This window comes from Lipophrys pholis (genome assembly GCF_963383615.2).
Source record: "Lipophrys pholis genome assembly, chromosome: 1".
NCBI classification, from domain to species: Eukaryota; Metazoa; Chordata; class Actinopteri; order Blenniiformes; family Blenniidae; genus Lipophrys; species Lipophrys pholis.
In genome coordinates, this window is record NC_137635.1 from 44,646,897 (window position 1) to 44,662,535 (window position 15,639).

At 41.4% G+C, this 15,639-nt stretch overlaps 1 protein-coding gene across 2 annotated transcripts in view; it reads left to right on the forward strand.

Annotated features, from left to right (window-relative positions):
- Positions 1 to 2,293: 2,293 nt before the first annotated feature.
- LOC308120565 (RNA-binding Raly-like protein) overlaps positions 2,294 to 15,639 on the forward strand; it is a 53,409-nt gene continuing 40,063 nt past the window's right edge. The window contains exon 1 of one of the 2 annotated variants that reach the window (XM_080481233.1): positions 2,294 to 2,405. The gene's annotated coding sequence lies outside the window, so the exon portion shown is untranslated. The remainder of the gene's footprint in view (positions 2,406 to 15,639) is intronic. The other variant, XM_080481232.1, reaches the window with a different exon arrangement.

Below are 15,639 nucleotides of genomic sequence, written 5' to 3' on the forward strand. Positions count from 1 at the left end.
TGTGCCCCGTCCTTTGACGGAAACACGAGTGGTCATTCTGTCGGGGAGAAACACAAGTCCGTTGTTGCGGCAGCGTCTGCCGGGCATACAGTATGAGCAAAAGGTCTGTGCGGATCAATGACTTTTCAAGGGGCTGATGGGCGGGGGCAGACAGATGCAAGGGCAACTCGCTTCCTACCACACGCTTTTGTTTCCTTTTCACAAAGAAGCAAAGCGGCTGATAGATTTCAGCAGACACCGGGAGATCAACATTATCACATGGTTTCTGCTCCACTGAGTTCATGATGCCATTAAAGCGCTACAAACTATACATGATGAAGAGGTCTATAACATTTACTACTGAAAAATATAGAACAATCTCAATATAAAGCAAATTTTAATGATAGGGTCTCAGTGTTGTGTTGTTGTGTCAGCTACTCTTAAGAAATTCATTTAAAATAAATCTGGTGGTTTGGCCAGATTTTTGACCTTGGCCAGGTTTTGTGGCTTTATGTTTGACACTCCTGGGTTAACAGATTCACATTAAAACAGCGTAAAAAGAACCTGAATTGAAAGATAAATAATTGGTAAAACACAAATTGCTTTGACACCTTGAAGCCTGAATTTATTTAAAATCATATTCAAAACATTAAAAATTAGTTGTTTTGCTTTGTAACTGATGTTAAATTAAGAGAAGATTGTTAATTTGTTTATAGAATATAAATTTCCAGCCCAATATTAAAAACCACTAAAATACTACACATTTCAAAGTTTGTCTCTTTGATGTTCATCATTTGGGATTTCTCTGCCTCGCCACCAAGTGCATGCAGGGAGCGATTGGGTTTTCTTTTTCTTTTTGCACAAAAAGGAAGATTACAGAATCCGATGACAGTACATTGTTGCTCACAATTTTCATTTCGACGGCAGCATACAGACTCGAGGAGACTTTAGATTCTCCTGCTTTTATTCTCCCAATTGTTAAGTCATGCATATTAGGGCTAATGTGACTTGATACCATGATAACTTTCATTGATTATGTGGACATGCAACAATATCAACATTCAATATCAATTGGTCCTATGAAGAGTGGACGCCTGTCTTTGGGGACTTTTGCCCTTGGATTGCAGGGCGTCCCAACATCAGCGGTTTTACTACACGAAAGCAGTTGTTCTTGTTGGGTTCGGGTCCATGAATCGCATGTTTACCCCACTCGGACCCGTCCTGCGAGAAACCAGTGCTTGCAAAAGGTTCCCAGGTACATATTGAATATGCATAAACCGGTATTGAGGACATGCATGCCTTATCTTAATCCTTTTTCTCCCTGTCGTGCTTAAAAAGTATCCCATCCACACGGGATCGGTGCAGGAAATATCTGCGTATACACACCATGGAAACGATTCAAAACAATGTAGTACATATGCCAGGCCTATAGGTGGCAATGTAACTCTGCCCCAGAAATACACCAAAAATGGAGAAGAAGACACGAAGCGTGCAAAGAAATAAAAAGAAATCCGACATATCGTCGTATTAAACCACATAGCATCAGTAGTTTCTGCAGCATGACCTGGAGCATGTCGTCTGGCATTGTCGTTGACGTTAAGTGATGTTGCGGAGAGGGTCACGTGGTTATCGGGTCGAGAGGTGGGGCGATGACATCATCATGTTCATACAGATCGCCGAGACAGCGTTTTCTCCACTCTGGAACCCGTTCTCAAAACAACACCATTTTCAGGCTCTTAAAACGCTGTGCAGTGTGGATGATGTGCCAAAAACAATACGATTACATGAAACGGCGCTGAATCATAACGCTTGAACGCAAGCGGCACCTCTCGAATGAAGGAGTCGTTCATGAACTGAACAACTGGGAGAAAAAAGATAATTTTGCCTTGCGTGGACAGGGCCTAAGACTGTAGTCGAGATAGTACATGTATCTCCTCAATAACGACGACAACGACAACGACAACGATAACGATAATAATAAAAATAAGGGAAAAAGATAAAAACTATTGCAAAAAGCTTAAAAGAGTCAAAACTCCCCCTAAAAATGTAAGCTTTAATAAATCTAAACTTTGCAGGTTAAACATGTTTCCATCAAATTTCCTCTTTTAAGGAAGTGACAGAAATGGCTCGTCGGTTCACGTCTCGCCGTGGACCCTATGTTGGGAAACTGTAGTGGGGAAAAAATCTGTGACACAACCAGCGGAGGAAGAGGAGGAAATAAAGCTCCCATCAGTGAGAAGGCAGCACCGGGTGAAAAGCTCGTGCTGATTCACAAACTCCGGCCAATCCCGAGTCACATGACTCCTCCAGTGGCAGCGGCAGCGATCGGAGCGCACCGGAGGACGCAGAGAGGCTCGGCGCACACACGGTTGCACACCGCCGATCAGCCCAGTTTCTTTTTAATTCAACCTTTTTACTCCCACTCGGTGAGTACATTCTGCAATGCCCTTTTCTTAAGCCTCTTTTTTTTCCTCCCTCTCTTGGTATTCCGACGTGTTTTCTGCATGCGATCATTGAAATCTTGGGTGCTGAGTGAGAAATAGCGCCTTTCTACGTGCTTGCGGACGCTCTTGATTTTTTTTTTCTTCTTTTCTTCTGTCTCTTTCTTTTCTATCCAGAAGCTTCTTGTTACACTTCCAACCTTTTGCTTGTTCTCTATCTTGTTTCCACCCTCCTCCCTCTGTGTCTTGGCTTGTTTTGGTGTGATCTTGGCGCTTTTCTCTCATCCTGCGGTGTTTCTCTGGCGCACAAAATAACACTTTGGATCTTCATCTCAGAGGATTTTTCCGTCTCTTAATAGATGAGAATATGAACTTTGCTGGAGTTTGGGTGTTTTCTTGGCACTTTTGCTGGAACTTTTTCCCCCCTATTGCTTTTAAACTGACTTGGACAAAGCTGGATTTGTATTCACTCATCGTTTTTTCTTTTTTTTTTAATCTTTCAATGAATCAAAGCTCAGCAGAAACACTCAGAGGTCAGTTAGACACATTGCAGTCTTTATCTATAAGAGAGACGAGATGAATAAGTCAGAGATTTCAGGATTCGCTTGCATTTATCACAATTTCAACCAAGGAACAGAAGAGTGGGTGTTCATCTCAGCATGGTTATTTCTTTTCATTTCTGAGAAGAAACCATGATGATCATAAAAAAAAAAAAAAAAAGAAGACACACTTGAGGAATAAATCCATTAGTTGTTTTAGTAAACTTCAAATTTATGCCACTGCAGTTGCAGTCTGTATATAAGGACTTTCGACATACGACAAGAGTTCTGCTTTACATTTTCACCTGATCTCAACCATTAACCTTGACATGTAAAAAAAACCTAAAAAAAAACATCCAAATGTAGCATTCATCCATAAAGTACCACCTGCAGATGTGTCATGTGGTTTAAACCCAGCTAAAAGAACCCCTGCACCACTACATCGTCAGTAAAGTGGCATCAAGCCGTCAGCTTATGGATTAGTTTCTCACATACAATCAAGAAAGTTTCAGTGAGATTCTTAGTTATTTTTGTCCTATTTAAAAATATTTAAAGGGTTGTCACTCTGTGTCCTGCCCACAGGGCTGCCTTTATCATCAGCCAAAACTATAGTTTTAATGGTTCTTTCAATAATGAACTATGTCCTCATGACAGTAAAGATGTCCAAAGTAAATCAGATTAGAGGTATCCTGCAGCTGCAGGAGCTGTGACTAACATCATTTCACCTTCTAATAACTGTGTGAATGTTGGTTTGTCACAACGTTCATTTGTTTAAAAGATATCCAGATTATAGAGCATCTTCCTTCCACTAACATCCAGATTATAGAGCATCTTCACCCCGACTAAATGATGTAATTTCAGCTGAATTTAATAACTGAATCAGTCATTAGAAATTGAGAGAATTAGTTGAGAAAAATAACACAACCGTTATTTCTCCAAGTAAGTAGTTTTTATTTATGATAATTAGAAGAAAAAAAAAAGTAATTAAATCAGTCATTAGTTAATGTATGAATGTTCTTATACTGGCTGGTATACTGGCATGAATGAGTCAATGGGGAAACACATGGAGGGAAAAGGGGTCAGAAAAAAGCTGCAGCGGTTCATTATGCAAATCAACCCGATAGATTCGATTAATACTTTGACCTTGAAACTCGGCCAGAAGTCAGCCCCAAACCTGCAGGCGACAAATCCCCAAAACACACAGAAACGCCCTACAATTATGGGGGGGGGGGCAAAACAGAGACCGCACAGATCACCTTCAGTGAAAATCCTTGAGTCAAAGTTTTGTTTTTAAACTTGGTTAGAGGAAACTTTCTCTCCCTGAGACAAAAAATACCTTTCAATCATCGTTGGAAAGATAGCTGTGAAGACATTTGACAGCTATTCCGGCCCTTCAGACTTTGCAGGTCAGGGAACAGGTGGGGGAAGCCGAGCATGAAATGTGCTGCTACGCAAACAATACTTATCTCTGGCGAAGGGATGAGGTGGGAGGCAGGCTCTGGAATAGCCAGCGGTGTGTTACGCATGCACGGAATGACTATGAGCTCAGAGAGAGACAGAGAGGGAGAGGAATAAAGTTTAGCGAGGCATTTCTAGACCAGGTTGGTTAATCTGTCTCTGTCCAGTGGAGGCCTCCGCTCTTTGCTTTTCTGCACCAGTGGGTCCGGGCGAACATTGACCCCTGCAGGGGTGTGATGTGTGGGCCGCCACAGAAGCGGCTGAGAGATGGACTGTACTCACCGCACAGTCCATCTTCAGCGAGATACGGATGAGAAACATTTCTGAGCGGCTCGGACTTTCAGTCTGCGTGTCAACAAGCAGATTGATGAGGAGCTACTGGGTCGCCCTTTATACACGACAATGTTCCAAGTGAAAATACATCATTTTTGCAATTTTCTTTTTCAAAAAAGCTGAAATGACACAAACGCTGAAAGTGATGTACTTATTAACATGCCAGGCCTCCATTTGGCATTGTTTGTTGTTTTTATAATGAAACAGGTGTGTGCAGAGAACAATATACTATAAACTTAAAAAAAATGGCAAGTACATGGACATTCGTATGGGCAAAAGATGAAGTTGGATTGCTGTTATGGTTACTGTCAACTATTAAACCACCAAGTCCCAGGAGAAGAATGACTGGGAGTCATGGCACTCTGGAGGAAAACATTGTTGTTATTGTCCAGCTACTCACACATGTGCAGAAGAACTATTTATTCCAGCATGTTGTGCATGCACGGGAGCAGCATTTTCAAAAAGTTGCGTTTTCCCTCAGATTCCACAGAGTCAGGGTTTTCAGAAAGTTGCGTTTTCCCCGTGTCCACGGAGACAGAGTCGGGGCGTTTTCAAAAAGTTTTGTTTTCCCCCATTTACATTGAGACAGTTTTCTAAAAGTTTCTTATTTCAGGTTTCCACGGAGGCGGAGTCAGAGCATATTTAAAATGTTGTGCTTTCCATCCTTTACACAGAGACCGAGTTGGGCATTTAAAGCCCTCCTACCTTGTGGGATATTTTTTTAAAAGTTGTGTTTTCAGTGGCTCGAGCAGCATTGTTGTGTGAACAGACACGCAAAACGCAACAAGCGTTGTCCATTTTCACTTGAAAACTTTATCGGGTAAACAGGGTCTTACCAATGTGAGAAAAAAACAACATGAGATGAAATGATAGGAACATGCATGTCTTTATCAAGTCATCCTCCCCAGAAGCAGCAGAAACACTCGCACCTGACGCTCAGCCTTTTCCCTCGTAGCGTCAGTATCTCAGCACCACGGACAGCTCCTTTTATCTGTCCCCCTCTACATCCATTCAAAAAGATAGCGCTTGATTTCAGCACCACGGACAGCTGCCAGCACTTTATTACTCCGGCAGCTGGAGCCAACTGATTCCTGCCTGGAAGTGTGGAGTATCTCTACTCACTAACCCCTGGCCTCTCCCGTCTCCATCTGAGCTGCTCCAGGCTCACTGCAACGGCTAAGAACCAAAAAGATAACACTTTTCCACCCAATGGACTTCCATGGGGTTTATCTGGGAGAGTTTATTTGCTTCAATCCAAGACTAATACAGCTCTGAGCCTGATCTACAGAAGTTTATTTTTAAAACTTGACATCACACGTACAACACAGAATGAATCAAATGCATCTGGATTCATTAAAAGGGAATATCATGTGTATGTACCAAATTATGCTCATAGATTTATTTACAAATGTTAGTGAGTTTGTGTTTTCAACCTGCTTCAAAAAGAAAGTGAAAATAAGATGCTGTTAAACCCTGTTTACGCAACGTTTCGAGCGAAAACGAATTGTTTTGGCATTTTTGCTTAAAAAAAAGTAATTTATACAGCCACGTTTTGAAAATGATGTTCATTTACACTGAAACGGCGGAAATACTGAAAACAATGTAGTTTTCAACTAGAGCCACTAGTGCATGCTGTTGTTTGTTTTTGTAATAAAACCAGACAGACATGCAGAGAACAATATACTGTAAACTTTAACAAGGGCGAGTACGCAGATATAATGTTGGATTACCAATCCAGGTGACTCAAATTTGCATGTGCAGAAGCAGCATTTGCGAAGTTGTTGCTTTACTAGTTACTGCAGATGACTTAGAAAGGTCTGGGCCCGTTTTAATAATGTGCACATAGTTGTGAGTAGTTGTAGTGTTGCTGCTACGCATTAACTGAGCAAGCGGCACTGCATGAGTCCATCTAATGACACATTTTCTTCAGCTGAAGTTACAGGGAGGAAGATGCACTATCATCTTAAAAATCAATTTTAGACATTATTGATGAGAAGATTCAGCAAAAAGAATAAATTACCAATATGCAGACTTATAAAGATAAACTAATATTCAATGGAATCTGCAACTGCTAAGCACAGCCGCTGCCTATTTCATCCTTCAATCCTTCTGACATAATAAACTTAAGAACATGGCCAGATTGACCACAGAATTAATGACTATGAAAATGGCTTAAACACTGTTTGAAAGAAGTGAGTGTGCAGTACGAAGTAAGAAAAACCTAGTGTTTCCCTGCTGTTAGTTTGGCTTCCTCTACACAGTTTAACGCTGAGCTTTCCAGTGACTTATAATTGGGCCTGATGTCTTTTGAAATGGAGAGATGAAGGTTTTTTTGTTTTTTTTCTTGCCTGGAGTGGTGACACGTTGAACACAACAAGCTTTTCAAATGCAGCATTTGTTGCATGAACATGCGAGTGTATTGCTCTATATTAGGAGATGATAAATTGTTCTGTTTGGGGGAAACGAGTGAAGCTTTTTATTATTTTTTTTATTTTAAACCAAAACCTAAATATTCTTTCTCATATAGGCACAGATATACAAGCACATGTGTGCTTTGTAGACATTTGTCAGACATGAGCAGCTTGTAGAATTTAAGATTTAAAGTGCTTCTAACAACCAAATATTCGTACAAGACCCTTTGGTGGTGTAACTGTTGGGTCACCTGCTGGGTGAATGTCTGGAGTTATTTTTTGAGCTGCACAGTATGTAGTACGAAAAAGACCGACTACAATATTAGGAATGCACCGATACGATACCAGTATCGGGTATCGGGTATCGGGTCCGATACTGCATGGTGTACTTGTACTCGCACAAGATCCCCTATACAATCTGGAGAGTATTACGTGACGTCGCCCGTCAGCAACGTCGACTCAGAAGCTGTACGGAGGTGGTTCTCAGCAACACTTGGGCTTCACCTATCGTTTGTGTGTGGAGTACACATTAGGAAGTAATGCCAGGGCATTAAACATTCAGTTTCCCCTGCTCCCTCCACTCCAGCAGGACGTACTGACCGCCTGTTAGAACAGCACAAAATACAAGCTACAGTCTCTTATTGCACGGAAAAAATATAATTTTTTTGGGATTGGAGCCTAAACTCTCTGACGACATCACTGCTCACCAGTGGGCTCTTTCAGAAAATACCCGCAAACTAAAATAATATGTTTAATAAACCCTTTTTGTTTCTATTAGATATGTTGATAATCCAAGGCTTAGAAAACTACATACAGTGAACATGTAAGTGTGACTTAGATGTTAGCTGACATATGAAAACATCAGATGAAAATATTTTGAAGGTCATTTTAAAAAGGAGAGAATAAAAAAATTACATATTTATACTTATTGCTGCCTATTTAGGCGTCAACATTCTCAACAATTTACAATACAAAAAAAAAAGAAAATTAAAAAGTTTGACTTTCCCTCTATTTTTAATCAGTCTGTGAACTTCCATACAAATAACTGATAAAACTAATAACTTCAATGATGAAGGTGCCTTTGCTTATACATAAATGTATATCCACATTTATATATTGAGTCCTGTTATGTCTCACTGTAGACTTTTTCATTAGAATTAATCTTCTCAGTTGGATTAACTTCAGACCCCCGTTTACACGACAACAAGTGAAAACGGATGATTCTCGTTTCGGAAATGTTTCACGTTTGCACGGCAACGGCGGAAACACCATGCTGATCCGATTCCTGATTCAGCGGATAGCAGTGAGAAAAGGCAGGGACAGGTCACGACTCCATCACCAGGAAACTACAGAGAGAAAGACAGTCACACATCTTCACTTCTTATACTGTCAGAGTGCAGAAAACCTACACACACTCAGAGAGAACATCCACAGAAATGTCCAGTCTGGACTTGAACCAACAACCTTCTCGCTTTAAGACAAAAGAGTGCAACACCACTGCACTGCATGACCCCCATCACATAAGCAATACATTTGAAAAGGTAGTGCCAGCTTCATTTTGTGTCTCCTTCTGAAAAAAAAACCCTATATTTGACATATTTTAAATGCAATTCATTGAAAAACGTACCGAATCAAATTTGTGACATTTTTGCACAAATGATCACATAGATGGAAGCTAATATCTTTCACATTTTCATATCATCATGTCGGTCTTGAATACTATTGTTCGAAATAGAAAAAAAAAATCTGTAATAAACTAAACTGCTACACTGAAAACAGCCTTCCTCGAATCTTCTTGAGTAATTCCATTGAGCTGTGCTTTATTGTTAAAATTTTCATTTTAACATAAAAACTGAACTTTTGACCTGTTTCTAAGGACTTTCTGTGACTTTCATGGACTCAAGCTGCAGCAAATAAGTGAAAAATCTCATCTATAATTTAATTGGTGTCTACAGTCTGCAAAGTTATTCTTCTTCCATGTATAATGTCCTTCCATCTTCTATACCACTTTATCCAAACAAACGTTGCTGGGTGCTGGAGCAGATGACCTCTGACTGTGGCTGAAGGCAGGATACACCTTGGACAGGTCACACACACTCGCATTCCCTCCTACGGTGTAGTTTAGCAGCTACAGCTATGTTCAGATGCCACCAGGTACTCCACCCAGATTTACCAAAGGATTCCCTAAAGATAGGCACAAAGGGGATATTGCTAACGAAGCGCACTGAGGATCGCAGACCTGTATGTTGATGAGATGCTGCTGTTATTGTGGTCAGAAGGGTTTCCTCAGCTGGCCCAACATGACTTTTACTTGTAGACTTGTAGAGTTTTCGTAGGGTTTTTCTTTTAATGCCAATTTCATGCTCTGATACGTTTGTATTTTCCTTCTTCCACCAACAAGTCCAAGTTCGCGTTTGTTCCATTTCCTTTTCCGTGAATCGTTCTCATGTGAGCAGCACACGGCCCCGTTCACACGGCAACGGGAAACTTTTGTGGTCTTTTGAGTGAGCTTCATTTTGAAAACGCTCCGACTCCTTGCAATTGTTTGAAATGCTGCTATGGTGCATGCTGACCACAGACATAGGAAATAGTTCTTCTGCACATGCACAAATCCATGGACGATAATAACAATGGCTGCCTCCAGAGTGACTCCCAGCCCAATAGTCTTCTGGGACTTTTCGAGTTGACAATCATCTGTCCATACAAATGTCTGTGTCGTCGCCATTGTTGTCGCCAAACAACAGCGCCCACTAGTGGCCCAGCGTTATAACTGCATTGTTTTCATCGTTCATGCTGTTTCCAGGTAAACAGACATGGTTTTGACAATGTTGCCGTGCAAACGCGACAGTTTTCAGTAACGAAACTGCAAAACTGAAGCGTTTTCACTTGAAAGGTTGTCGTGTGAACAGGTCCTAAAACTGCCACCAATAGAGCACGTTATCTAACTGAAGGTTGTGTGGTTCTGGAGCCGACGCCAGTGAACAACCAGCAAGGGCAAAAACTGAAACTGTGTAACTACAAAAATCCCTGACATGCAAACAGCAAGGCTCAGGCTGGACTGGAACCCACAACCTTCATGCTATGAGACGAGTCAACAAAGGCCGAATAAGGGACATCAAACCAAGTAACTGCGTTTAATTTTCAATAACTCCAAAGAACTTTAACGCCGCATGCTCTTGCTTTCCAAGTTTAGAGTTGTGGAGATCCCCCTACTCTCACCCTGAAAATGCTTGAAATGAAATATTCCTCCTACTCGGCTCTGTGCATTTGACTGAATGAGGAGGATTTAAAAAAAAAAAAAAAACACCCAAACAAACAGCCACGTCTCCACCTGCCGTTGTAGCTGTGAAGTCCACCAGCGCTGCTCGGGGGCATGTGAACATATGCCATGCTTTCCCACATCTCTTGGCACCGACATATTTCTCCATTTCCTTAATTCTCCTCTTGTGCAAATGCCAAACGCGGCTTCCGTTCCACCAGGCTGAGAAGTAACTGGGTCACTGGAGCTGTGAGTAATTAGCTGATACCAAAAATATGTTTGTGCTTTACGACAGCAGAAGGCTGCAGACCGGAGCTGCACCCGGGGTGGCGACTCCACGCGGAGGGTAAAAGGTCAAAAAGCAGCAATGCAGACAAGAAAAAAAAGACAACGAGGAGCTGATTTCATTCAGCAGATACCAGCTGACAATGTGTTTCATTTTAATGTATGAAATAGATTTGGTGGCAGCAGGGTGAATACACCCTACGTTCCAAAATGCTAAATAATGCTCATTGCCATGCAGATACACATCGACAAGCAAAGCACAGAATGCAACCAGAACGGATCCAATCGGAAGAAGAACAAATACATTAAATTGGGCTTTTCTCTCACTCTGCTGGGCTTGTTGCTGCTGCATATGCAACATTTATGATGCCCATAGCATTTTTGTGTTGGTACTTTCTTTGAGATTTAGAACTTATTCTTATTCATAAAGCACTTGTGCTCATGGTTCATGGAGAGCATCCCTCATGAGACACTCTGAACCCGTTCTGCTGCTCCGTTTCCATGTTCCACTGTATATTAGACAAACAGTCATAATGAAGGTTTTCTCTTTTCACTTGAAAACTTAGCAGCTGTAACAATTTGATTTCACTGACTACACCTTTTATTTAATACACATTAAAATACAGTGGTGCATTACTCGTTCCCTCCAGCCTGTCATACTGTGATGAAGCAGAAGATTTGTAAAGAGAAGTCTGAGAAAACATTGTTCTGGTGACTTCAGAGCCTCTATACTTCCTCTACGATACGAAACAGCTTGCCTCAATGACGCCTCCAGGATCAGTATCTCGCCATTCTATTTTAGATGCCAGATAAAACATATTCCACAGATACGACTTCATCCACATCAGCCCGTGTGGCTCACATGCTGACGTGCTCGCAGGTTGACCCGATCGGTCGCTGTGAGCCGATTATAGTTACGACTCATTTTTTGAGGCTGGTGACCGTCGCTCCTCAGTTTTCACGCCTCAATAAATCCTCCCCGTGTGGTCGTGGTGGGTGGAGATAAACCCTGAGGAAATGGGAGCGTATTTTCTTTACAGGACCTCCGTGCTCGGTGGTCTCTCGCACGGCGAAGCATCGCCTTACAGTTCAAAAAGTCACTTCATTAAACGTATGGAAAATATGTAAATGATAAAAGGCTGATGGAATGGCAATATGAAAGGGGGAGAGTCACAGTAATTATTTATAAGCCGGCGCTACCTACCTACCTACCTACCGACCTACCGACGTACCGCATGATGTATCCCTGCATTTTCCTTGTTTGATATTCAGGTCCGAGGCCCACTTCCAAGCTTCTTGAAGATGATTGGCATTGCAAATGTCTTTTTTTTCCCACTTTTCTTTTTCTTTTTTTTTTGAAGTTCACTCATTCCCTCCTTCCATCTCGCCTCCTTTCATTCCCCTCTCCCCACCTCTGTATCTCTGTCGCTCACCTTTTGTTACCACCTCCCCTCTCCTTCTTCGATTCAAACCCGAGACAGGTATTACGCAGGAGGTAATGGGGGTGTAGGAACTGAAAAGCCAGTCATCCTCCTTTGTTGAGTTTCCAGAGCCAAACTGTCTCACGCGAATTTATCGTTGCACAGTAAACACGGCTTCACACCGCAAGGCGGGGAACAGGCTATTTTCTCTGCAACCTTACGCAGTATTTACTGTAGAACTCCTGCAGGAGAGATTAGCCTCCACTGGGCCCCTCGGAGCTGCGAGCGGAAAATGGCCCAGCAAGGACCTCTATTCATTACGTTCTTAATTGCTAATTGAGGCCTTTGAATGATTCAGCAATAGCGGCTGCTGTTGGGGCATTAGCTGAGTAATTTATGGCTGTGAGGGAGCAGAGGGGGAAAGAATGAGCCAAGGTAGGAAATTGTTGAACATTTGGGTCTACATGCTGTTATTACACTGCCGCCTCAGGTTAACCCTCTAGAGGGTGGCGGCTCGGGCTCGGTTCGTATAGTCGTCTCTCAATTGGACGGTTGAAAATTCGACTCCCAATCCATTTTCCCCCCAATGTATTTATTTTATTAAAACTTGCACAATACTCTTTTTTTTTAAGGCATACTGTGCAGTAGTTTCATTTAGCTTTTCACTATTTGACTTGTGCAACTTTAATTAAAATTTTGTTCAGGACTGTTTGTTCAGGCTCTTATGCTCCATTGACACGACTATGTTTCAAATGAAAACAAATGAAAATGAAAAAAGTTTTTTTTTTTTTTTTTTTTGCGTTTTGCGTTTTGCTGAAAAGTTGTGTTTTCGCCCGTTTCCACAGAGACTGATCATTTTCCTGAAGTTGCATTTTCAACTTGCACAAAAAAAAAATCCAACGAAAGTGGCTTTCATCAATATTTTGATTCTTCATCCGCACATGCTGAGTTTGCACGTTTTCTATGCACAAATTGTTTTCCTCCCACAGTCCAAATCCAGACGTTTAAGGTTAACTGGTGACTCTGTATTACCCGTAGGTTTTGAATGTGAGTCTGTTTCTCTGTATTTGCTCTATGATTGACTGCTGACTCGACCGGGCTTCCGTCCGTTTGTTGGCTTGGATCGACTCCAGCGCCCCTGAACTGGGGGAAGATGGATGGATTCCAGTCTCTTAGCTCGGTGTTTTTCATTCAGGCAAGAGTTTGGCTGGCTGCTTCTTCTATTAAAAGTCTTCACAGTGAGCTACGTTAACCTGCCGCTTCGTCGTAGTGTTTGAACACCTGCAAGAAATCAAAACACACTGAACTGTGAGGAGGAATCCAGCATTATAATCTTCCATTCATTTTTATCCTGTTCTCAGTTGACACAGACAACCACACACTCATTTACATTCATGGACAATTAAGAGTGACAAGTAAACTGATGTGCATGCTTTTGGCACTATATATATATATATATCAACCCCTTGCAAATAAATATATGGATATACATATACACAAATAAATCTATATCCAGTAGATAGTAAACAGACCTACCTAGACTTACACACTTACACATAGAAATACTCATCTAGCACATATATGTAGTTTAACATATCTGAAAAGAAGAAGTGAAACTTATTTAATCGCACCCCTTTTCCAATATCACATGTAAAACTTTCTGCTGTAGCTATAAAGGTTGAGGAGCATGTGGAAGCAAATTGCTCAGAGGAAGAATAAAACGATGTTATGAACCAACAATGGTGTGTTAAATTACATCAAGTCTTCAAGTGTTGGGAGTAAAGAAGCTGTGAGTGCTTTGAATTGAGCTAAAAAGAAAAAGATTAAAGTAACAGTGTAGTGCAAACTGTGTCTGAAGATTAAGTCCTAATCCCACCACAGTGTGTTTCTCTGTGGTCGTCTTTGGACAAAATTTTTAACAGATTTGTAGTTTTCCTTCATTAATCTGAGCTAAACAAAGATCCTGTGTATGAGCTTATTATTATTAAAGAAAAGTCTGTTTGCATGTGGGAAAGTTAAACTTCAAAGTGGCTGATCTATTATAGGCTTGAGTGCAGCCGCAATGTGATATCCATCTGGAAGTGTTTCCTTCTGTTGTTTATGATCGCATCAGTAAATCAGCTCAGGCTTTAGCAGAGATGCTGTTGTTGCTGTAGTGGGATGCATTTCCTCAACGGTCCCTCCATGACCTTTATCGTTGGACTTTTTTGATGATGTAAATCAGGAATTTTAAAACTTTTCTGGATGAATATTCCAGTTTGAACATCATCAGCGCGCAAATCATTTTGGGAAGGGCTTTTATAGTGTCTGCCAGCCGGCCCGAACTGCTACTTTAAAAATAACATTGACTGGACAGGGATAAAGAAAACGGAGACGGGCCGTACCGTGAAAAGCTCAACGGGAAGGCAAAGTGCAAGATACGATGATAAAATTCAAGGAGTTAAAGGACAGGATCCGTATGAGCATTCACAGTGGTCAGCAGATGTTAACCTGATGCCAAACTTTTGAACACCCAGACATTTATAAATTACGTGATGTTAAGTGTGAGTGCTGAGACACACAAGGTGTTCAGCAGCTTCAGATCACAGCAGCAGGCACCGGTTCTTTTCACGGCTGGATGGTTGCTGGACCTGGAGACGGTGTAGTTAGCATGTTAGGCCACTAGTGGATGCTGTTGTTTGTTTTTGTAAAGGAGCCACACACACACACATGTGCAGAGAACGACACGAGGTAAAAATCAACAATGGCGAGTACGTGGACATTCGTTTGGACAGACGACGAAGTTGGATTGTTATTACGGGTAAACTTTCAGTTATAAAACCACCAAGTCCCAGGAGAGCATGGACTTGGGAGTCGTGACACTCTGGAAGGCAAACATTGCTTTTATTGTCCATGTACTCGTGCATGTGCAGAAGAACTATTTACTGGCTGTTGTGCACATGTACAGGAGCAGCATTTCAAGAAAGTTGCGTTTTCCCACGTTTACACAGAGACGGAGCATTTTCAAAAAGGCGCGGGTTCAGTGGTTTCAAGCACCGTTGTTGTGCAAACAGATACGCACAATGAAAGTTTCTGCCTTTTTACTAGAAAACATTTTCAGGTAAACAATGCCATAAATGTATTATGAATTAAGTTTTGTAAACCATTTCTTTTCTTTGTGCTTGTGTAGCAGCAGTCAGGTCAGGTCCAGTCTTTATTCTGAAAATAAACTCCAGCAGTGAATCTGTCACCTTCTGGCACTATTTCCAGCTTTTATGGACACGCGTCATCATTTTGATATATCGGCACTTTTTATGCTGCATATGGTCTCACATAAACAGGAGGAAGAAGAATAACCCCGCACCTGCACTGCCGCTCAGTTTGTAAAGTCAGACTGTATAAAATTGTAATCTGGATTCAGTCCACATTTGCTCCCTTATAATGCTTTTGGCTGTCATTCATCAGACAAAAAAGGTCTTAAAAATAGGAAGAGAGAGAGAGAAAAAAAAATAAAAAATTTCATGAAAATTGAGA